Here is a 9486-nt window from a genome sequence, read left to right as displayed (position 1 = left end):
GTAGCTAAAATGTTATTATTCAGAAGTATGACACTATGAGATGATATTTCAATATTTTTAATTTGCTTGGAAGACCACGTAAGATTGTGTATGACATATAAATCCTTTCAATTTCACTTCCATAGTGTCACTATTAGCGATTGCCAGCGCTGGTTGTGTAGTGGTAAGCGTGACTGCTTTCTGACCCCAATGGGTCTGGGTTCAATCCCAGCCGAGGTCGGTGGGATTTTTCTGAGGCATAAACATCTCTGGTCACGTCTTCCTCCGGAAAGAAAGTAAAGCCGTTGGTCCCGGCCCATGTGTGTTTGAATGGGTGCGATATCCTACGCAGGTGTGGAATTTGCCTTCCTGCACATTCGATTGCCGTCAATGGATGGAAATCGATGTCCGTCGGTGATTGGCACTAGATTGCGGAACAGAGACCGACGTTAAATAAAAGAAAAAAAAGAAGACTATTAGCGATTGACTATAACGAAGCGCTCACTCATCGCGATTGCTCATTACAGCTTAAATCGCTAATTGTAACCCTTTGAATGCAACATTGACAAGTTTTATGTGTCACACACACAAACTTTACCTCCTCTGATTGCATTCTTACTTATAAACATTATTATTATATTATCTCATAGTTCCATAATTTCAAAAAGTAGCATTTAATCTGTAATGAGCAATTGTAATACTGATCTGCAGTGGCATTAGCACGCGTAAACTTTCAAAATAAACTATCTGTTGTTGTTTTTTAAACATAAATTAAGTATGCTTATTTGGCTAAATATTAGTACTACTAATGCCGCGGATGCACTTGTATCACAAACCATGAACATGACCATTATTTCAAGAGCCACATGTGAAAAGGGCATACAAGCTTTTTGTAAACAAACCTTTGTAGGCCCTTTTCTCGCCAACCGAGGGTCGCCCACGCAAACCAACAACATAATCGGTAAGGGGAATGCTTACCCTACCCGCTAATGTTAATGGTTTGCGTTGGTGTAATATGGGGAGCGAGAAAAGGGCATAAGAAGGTTTGTTTACAAAAAGCTTGTATGCCCTTTTCACATGTTGTTCTTGATTTGTATAATAATTTATGGGCACATCCATGGTCACACTTGTATAGTTGTATTTGCATTATTTGTATTTGTATTATACAAATAATGCTCATACTCATAGTTTGTCATCCAAGTGTATCCGTGGCATAGTACTGACTAACTATGAGCATGAGCACTATTAGTATTTTAAATTATGATCAAATCCATGGTCACATTTGTATAGTTTTTGGATATGTTCATAATTTATTACACAAATAATGTTCATGTTCATAGTTTGTTATACAAGTGTATCTGCGGCATTATTACGTGTTCTGTTTACGCTTGCGACTAAACAAGCAAGCATCTTAATTATAACATTGTAGAATGATGCACACACTTGCCACAAATTTCTCAAATTTCCGTTCAGTAGAAAAAGCATACAAAATCGAGTATGAGAGGAAATAAGCGATTCTAATTCGATTTTATCCTATCTATGTTCCGAAGCATGAAGAAACCACAGGTCTGAAAATAGAAACGTTCGCGGTTCAAGTCCAGCTAGCTTTTTCTATATTTTCGATATGATTCATGTCTCACTAAATTTTTCTTGCATTGGACCATAGCTCGGTATATCTCATCCTCCATTCTTGTGGTTTTGACTAACATCCTGCAATAATGAATTCCTCATTATTGTAAGCAAATCATACATCCCCTGGTTGGGTGTACACCCGGACATGTTATGGGCTTAGGGATTTTGATCAAAAATGGTCATGAAACAAATATCGATAAGGCGCATGTCCCCAATAAGTGTATTAATCTCAAATCGCGATACATTCTGTTACTTGATCAGTCAAATAGTCAATCAGTGAAACCAAACAATCAAAAACTCAAGGACGTAGGACAAGGATTGTAACTTAGAGTACCGATATCAAGTTCTGCAGGATATCGAGGTCCCTGAATGCTTTCAATCTGAAGCTTAATCTTTGATGAGAAATATGTTAAAAAAAAACTTTTTTTAAATAGGTGAAATGTAGGTAATGTTGGCCTACATGTCCCTAATTTGGGCCCATACATAAATTCAGTAATCGACTAAATTTTAAATTACGACCAAAAATATCCATTAGTACCGTCCTAATAACGCGTTCATCTAGATAAAATTGATAAATAGCAGACTTTTAGCGATGGGCCCAAATTAGGGACATGTAGGCCGACATTACCTACATTTCCCCTATTTCCCAAAATATGAACAGGTTTGCATGATGCAAAAAACAAGTTAATTTCAAATAGTTTACCTTTTAAAATTGACAGTTGTTTGATACACTGTTGACTGTTCCAATGCATTATTTTTGTCTCTGATCGTTTAAATTTTAACACACGCAACTGGAATAATCCCAAACCACGCAATTTTATTTCATTCTAAGGAGAGAACAGAGGTGAAACAAGAAGTTCTTCTCCTTTACGGTGGGCATATATGGAAACTTGACTGTTTCTTATAAATACCTGCAAGCTTGTCGTCTCAGTATAGCAACACCAGCTTCCTTTTGCGATGGCAATTCGCTTAAGTATCGCATCTAGAAATGTTCGGATGATTGGCAGTTACTTGATCACTATAGTTGATAATTTAGTAAAGATAATTGAAGATTTGAATAGTGTCTCAAACAGCAGTGGGACGAAAAATATAATTTTGTTTTGAAATTTCCAATAAACAGAGTACTAGATTGTTTCTGAATGGAGTGGTTTTATGTCGTTTTCGTTTTTACTACACTACACCGGTGTAGTGTAAGCAGCAATAAGTGCGAGTCATTGACAGTTCATCATCATTTGTTTGTAAACAAAGGTGCAACCGATAGCTACACCCTAATTTTTTTCGGTGTTCGGCAGTGTAGCACCGGTGTAGCTACACCGCAAAAACGAAAACGACATTAGACTAGGGGTATAGATTTAGATTATATTTTTTCTCAAGTCGCTAATTGGTTGATTTTCAAGATTAATATTGTTTTTTTTGCCTTAAAATTACGAACAGAACTTTTTATTTTGATTTAGCATGGATAATGAAGAACCTGGGAAGAAGAATAAAAACTTGACTTGAATTCAATTGACCATTTTATCACCCAGTTTCATGGTATCCACCTTTTTCGCTATAGACTATAAAAACTGATCGCTATTAGTAAACGTTGATTTCACAAAAAAATGCACGTCGATCACCCTGCGGCCAATTTATTTTTCTGAAGTATGATAGTAAATATGAGCGCTATTTTTCTTTTTTTTTTTTCATTATAGGGAGCCCTAACAAAGGATCAAAACAATCTTTAACATTATTTTCCAAAGCCGTGAAAGCACTCTGTACTAAATTCATTCCGGTTAATTTTTATTTTTTTTATTTATCTTATAATTTAGTCGGTGATTGGCACTAGATTGCGGAACAGAGACCGACGTTAAATAAAGGGAATAATCATATTTACCAGAGTCGATGTTTTAATAAGAGTCCCACCAAAAGAAACAATCAGCACTGTTTGTGATTTATTTTTCGTCAGAGTAAACGGCCTCGTAAACGGCAACCATATTTCTTGCGTTAGCATCGGATGACTTTCATTCGGAAGTGAAAAGTTTCAAGTCGATCACGGAGCTTCTGGGAGACAAAAACAATTATAGAACCTGAAAAATGTTCAAACAAGTGCTTGGTATAAATACCACTATGTACTAAATAAAGCGAAGAAATGTTTTTCAACTAAAATTATTGCCGGCGCCGGTGGTGTAGTGGTAAGCGTGACTGCTTTCTAACACCCCAATGGGTCTGAGTTCAATCCCAGCCGAGGTCGGTGGGATTTTTCTGAGGCATAAAAATCTCTGGTCACGTCTTCCTTCGGAAGGGAAGTAAAGCCGTTGGTTCCGGCCCATGTGTGTTGAATGGGTGCGATATCCTACGCAGGTGTGGAAGCTGCCTTCCTGCACATTCGATTGCCGTCAATGGATTGCAATCGATGTCCGTCGGTGATTGGCACTAGATTGCGGAACAGAGACCGACGTTAATAAAGGAATGAAGAACTAAAATTATTAAAGTATTGTCAGTAATGAATGCAATACTTTTAGTTCACTGGCTGTGCAAAAAATAATGTTTATTTACTTTGCTTGTTTGGTACCCCGCTTGACATTTCGATTGTTACTTTTGACTTCACTCTTGGTGGGACTTTTATTTTCATTAGGATTTCCAAGAAAGCAACTAGCTGGCTGAACCACGAGAAAGCGTTGAGTGCTCAAGCTGGCCTATAGCTCAGAATAAGTTCAAACAAATTAACCTAAGTCCTCTAGTAAAAATCGTCAAATATCCGAAATATTTTATTTATTACTCATTAATATCCCGCATAAACGCGAACCATAAATTGACCTTACCTAAAATGGTTAAAAATTGTTTATAATCCCTGCTAAACTTTAACTGAAATGGTTATGGAACTTTACATGAACGTTTAATGATAAAGTTTCAACCTTATGTATTATGGTTTTTTTGGAACTAGACCTTACAAATAATGGGTTGTTAAGAACCATTACCATTCCAAATTCTTGTTTTCTCCATTCATTTTCGGAAAGAGAACTATATTAGAACCTTTTAACTTATGGTTTGAGAACTTTAATGGTAATGGTTATGGTAGTCAGTAAGGTCCACGAATGGTTTTGTAACATCGATCAACTTTATGTGGAATATATCGTGAATTGGTTGCCTGTAATTTACTGATTACCAATGCACGTTATATTCCACGTAAAGTTGAGCGATAATACAAAACCATTAGCAGGGATTATAAACAATTTTTAACCATTTTAGGTAAGATCAATTTATGGTTCGCGTTTATGCGGGATTTATTCACCAAAATACCCACTTCCCGAATAGAAATTGTAATGTAGGAAACATCAGCAGACATCTTCAATACATTAAATTTTAACGTGTATTGCTGTAATCTTAATGTATTCAGACGTCAGTGTGACGTCCAAGTACATAAAAATACATTAGCCTCAAACGTTACATCAGAATCAAACGTCTTGACGATGTAAAATTTGACATCAGAATACATCCAATGACAACAGAACCTAACGTTACATTAGAATCAAACATCATCACGATGTAATTTGTTGCACGCATAAAACATCAGAATACATCCAATGACAACAGAACCTAACGTTACATTAGAATCAAACTTCATCACGATGTAATTTGTTGCACGCATAAAACATCAGAATACATCCAATGACAACAGAACCTAACGTTACATTAGAATCAAACATCATCACGATGTAATTTGTTGCACGCATAAAACATCAGAATACATCCAATGACAACAGAACCTAACGTTACATTAGAATCAAACTTCATCACGATGTAATTTGTTGCACGCATAAAACATCAGAATACATCCAATGACAACAGAACCTAACGTTACATTAGAATCAAACATCATCACGATGTAATTTGTTGCACGCATAAAACATCAGAATACATCCAATGACAACAGAACCTAACGTTACATTAGAATCAAACTTCATCACGATGTAATTTGTTGCACGCATAAAACATCAGAATACATCCAATGACAACCGAAGCTAACGTTACATTAGAATCAAACATCATCACGATGTAATTTGTTGCACGCATAAAACATCAGAATACATCCAACACGCAGAAAAATTTACCGTCGAAACAAAAATATTTGAGGTAAATTTAAACGTAAACTCAGTTTGTTCTGGCCACAAACATAAACTAGGTTGATTTCAAACGTATTCTATGTTTGAATTCATTGATAATAATGTTTAAAACAAAAATAATGTTAAGTTTATTTTAAAAATATTCGTGTTGAAAATAAACGTGAATATTTTTGATTTATTTGAAAACTATATGCGATCAAAAATTAATATGTTTATTTTAAACATGCTTTTCATGTTTAAAATAAACAAACATATTTTGAAATTATTTGGCATTTGAATGCTGAATAAATCAAAATAAAATTGATAGCAAATAAATAGAAATTTCTGCTATTATGGAAAGTCTGTGGATGTTTGGATCCGGGGGGCCGTCGGGGTGGGTGTCCGATCAGATCCAGTTCAGTAAAACCGGTGAAACTTTGTGATATTAGCGTCATTTTTCGTTTCTGACGCTGGTCCTCATACCGGCCTCTTTCTAAGTTTAGTGTTCGGGGATGATCTGCTTTTCTTTCGACGTCGGGTGGGGGGTGAGGATGATATGGGGATCAGCATCAGAAACGACGGATTGACGTTAATATTGTGATGTTCCACCGGTTTTGTCGAGCTTGGAGCACTTGCTTGCGTTGGTTTCCGGACCCTCTACTTTGGTTTCGCCGCTTGCAGGCCGTTTTCGGTTAAGTTTGCCGAATGTAAACAAGAAGGAAAAAAGGACACGCTAAAAATTGATTACCCAGATTATGTATTGTTGAAATAAACATGCTTTTGAATTTAATTTAAACATACATATTTTTGTTGAAAACATGTTTTTAATTTACTTTGAACTATTCATATTTTTATTTAATAAACATATATATTTTTAACTTAAATGAAGAAAATTTGGTTCCGTGAAAATGACAACAGAACCAAACGTTACATTAGAATCAAAGTTCATAACGATGTAAATTGTTGTCCCTCGGTCTCTCGCCGCATGCAAAGTTTGTTTTTCCTGAGTCAGCACTACACGGCGAATGAGAACGACCCAAATTTAAGGTTAGTTCACTCATAAATCGCAAAAAGTGCAGGAACTCAGTTTTGAATTAATTTCCCTCATGTTCCGAATATGAGAAAAGCAAAGATTGGATTCTCTGGATTCTCGTAAATTTTCCTTATTTTAGGGCAGATTTTTGAGGTTTTCCACAGGAAAACATGCGGCAAATTTACTCATCCTGCACTTTTTTCGATATTGAGTACACTGTACTCAAATTTGCGTTGATCTCATTGGCCGTGTACAGTTTTTTTTTTCGCAGTGGGAAAGAAGTTTTGGCATGCCCTGTGGGCAATGTTTATTTGTATGTAAAACAATGCCCTGGTGACGTTACAGTGCAAGAGTTAATTAGTGTTTTAATTGATTATTATCGTTTCAATTGAAAACCGATTTTACTCTTGTTCTGTACGTTAAACATAACGTCGGCTATAGTGTGCTGTACACGCTAACTTGAAAGTACCTATTAATGGTTGAAAAAGACCCATTTTGAAGAAAAGTGGCTTAACTCATTAAATGAGTAAATTTTTACCCATTAATGAGTATCTGTTACCCATTATGAGTAATTGTTAATCATTAATGGGTAACAGATACTCATTAATGGGTAAAATTGTTTAATCATCAATGAGTTAAACCACTTTTCTTCAAAATGGGTCTTTTTTTACTCATTAATGAGTACTTTCAAGTTAGCGTGTATACCGCATCCGTGTATACGAATACACTTACTACCCCTGTTGGGTGGTTTTGCTCCTCCGTTTTTGACAACATTAGAAGGAGAAAAGGAGACAAACTAGTCAAAAGTAGGTAAAAGTGAACTGGCCGTTGGGTACTTTTTTCTTACCGTGTACGAATACAGCACCCCACACGAATAAAGCCCTACAGTAAAAGTATGGACGACTGACACCACAAAACTGAAAAAAAGCTGTTCCAATCGAGCAAAGCGGTGCATTTTGACGGTTCGATTGGAACAACTTTTGACAGACGTCCATACTTTTACTGTAGGGCTTTACACACGAATTGCCGGCGACAAAGTGACGTCATTTGACATTGGGCGACTTAAAGACTGACGTTTTTAAATTGGTGTGTTTTTTTTTTGTCGTGCGCTCAGCCATCTTGTCTGGTTTGTTTATAAACAAACTAGACAAGATGGCTGAGTGCACGGAGCGCACCGCAAATTCCTTCACCCGAGCCGCGAAGGAAAGTAGCAACTTTAACAGTAAGTATTCAAATATTTGTTATATTTAGTGTTATTATTTGTAATTTCTCATCCGGATTTCTCAAGCGGGTCAATTTTGATGTAATTATTTTCAAAAATTGATCCGGTTGAGATAAGCATCCTTGCTGATGCAACGCATCAACAAGGATGTTTAACTCATCAGGATTCCTCCAGCGGATCAATTTTGAAAAATAATGACAAATTCTAACAAACATCCAAAATTTTGATTAATTTGTATTTTTTTTTTCAGCCGGCTGCTTCCAATAATTCCGGATTGGGACGTGTACGGAAATTGAATAGAGGTAGGTGTTAAACAGTTTTTATTAAGTGTAATTATTTTTAAAAATTGATCCGCTGGAGGAATCTGACTGAGTTAAGCATCCTTACTGATGCAACGCATTAAAAAGGATGTTTAACTCATCCGGATTCCTCCAGCGGATCAATTTTGATGTAACTTTTTTCCAAAAATTGATCCGCTGGAGGAATCCGACGGATTTCATTGACTGATGCAAAGCGTCAACAAGGATGATTAACTCATCCGGATTCCTCCAACGGATCAATTTTGATGTTACTATTTTCCAAAATTGATCCGCTGGAGGAATCCGGCTGAGTTAAGCATCCTTGCTGATGCAACGCATCAACAAGGATGTTTAACTCATCCGGATTCCTCCAGCGGATCAATTTTGAAAAATAATTACAAATTCTAACAAACAGATCCAAAATTTTGATTATTTTGTAATTGTTTTTTTTTTCAGCCGCCTGCTTCCAATAATTCCGGAGGTGTTCGGGAATAGAGGTAAGTATTGAACAATTTGTTATTAAGTGTAATTATTTTTTTTTTAAATTGATCCGCTGGAGGAATCTGGCTGAGTTAAGCATCCTTATTGTAAGGATGTTTAACTCATCCGGATTCCTCCAGCGGATCAATTTTGATGTATTTTTTTTTTCCAAAAATTGATCCGCTGGAGGAATCCGGCGGATTTAATTGACTGATGCAAAGCATCAACAAGGATGATTAACTCATCCGGATTCCTCCAACGGATCAATTTTGATGTAACTATTTTCCAAAAATTGATCCGCTGGAGGAATCCGGCGGATTTAATTGACTGATGCAAAGCATCAACAAGGATGATTAACTCATCCGGATTCCTCCAACGGATCAATTTTGATGTAACTATTTTCCAAAATTGATCCGCAGGAGGAATCCGGCTGAGTTAAGCATCCTTACTGATGTAACGCATTCCGATACCGGATCCCGATGTTTATGTTTAAGTTAAAGTTTTATTATAGTTAAGTAAAATTTAAAGTTAAGTTAAATTAAGTATGTAACAACTAAATTTAAGTTAAAATTATGTTAAAGTAAAAGTTATGTTGATGGTAAGATAAACTTATGTTAAAGTAAAAGTTAAAATTTATTTAAAGTTACGTTAAAGGTAAGTTAGAGTTAAGTTAAGGTTACGTTTAAGTTAAGTTAAAGTTATGTTTAAGTTAAGATAAAGTAAAGTTAAAGTTATGTGTAAGATAAAGTTAAGTTCAAG

At 35.8% G+C, this 9486-nt stretch overlaps 1 long non-coding RNA gene across 1 annotated transcript; it reads left to right on the top strand.

The window, feature by feature from the left end:
* The first annotated feature begins 7397 nt into the window (after nt 1-7397).
* LOC135713100 (uncharacterized) lies at nt 7398-8800 on the top strand. Its single transcript, XR_010518702.1, has 3 exons — nt 7398-7948; nt 8199-8250; nt 8704-8800. It is a non-coding gene; the product is annotated as an uncharacterized LOC135713100 (long non-coding RNA).
* The last annotated feature ends 686 nt before the right edge of the window (nt 8801-9486 follow it).

The sequence above is a fragment of the Ochlerotatus camptorhynchus genome, unplaced genomic scaffold (genome assembly GCF_037179485.1).
Source record: "Ochlerotatus camptorhynchus isolate MF236.1 unplaced genomic scaffold, CSIRO-AGI_Acam_v1.1 ptg000535l, whole genome shotgun sequence".
Lineage (NCBI taxonomy): Eukaryota > Metazoa > Arthropoda > Insecta > Diptera > Culicidae > Ochlerotatus > Ochlerotatus camptorhynchus.
The sequence above is the reverse complement of the archived record's forward strand: the minus strand, read 5'-3'. Positions and strand labels throughout refer to the sequence as shown.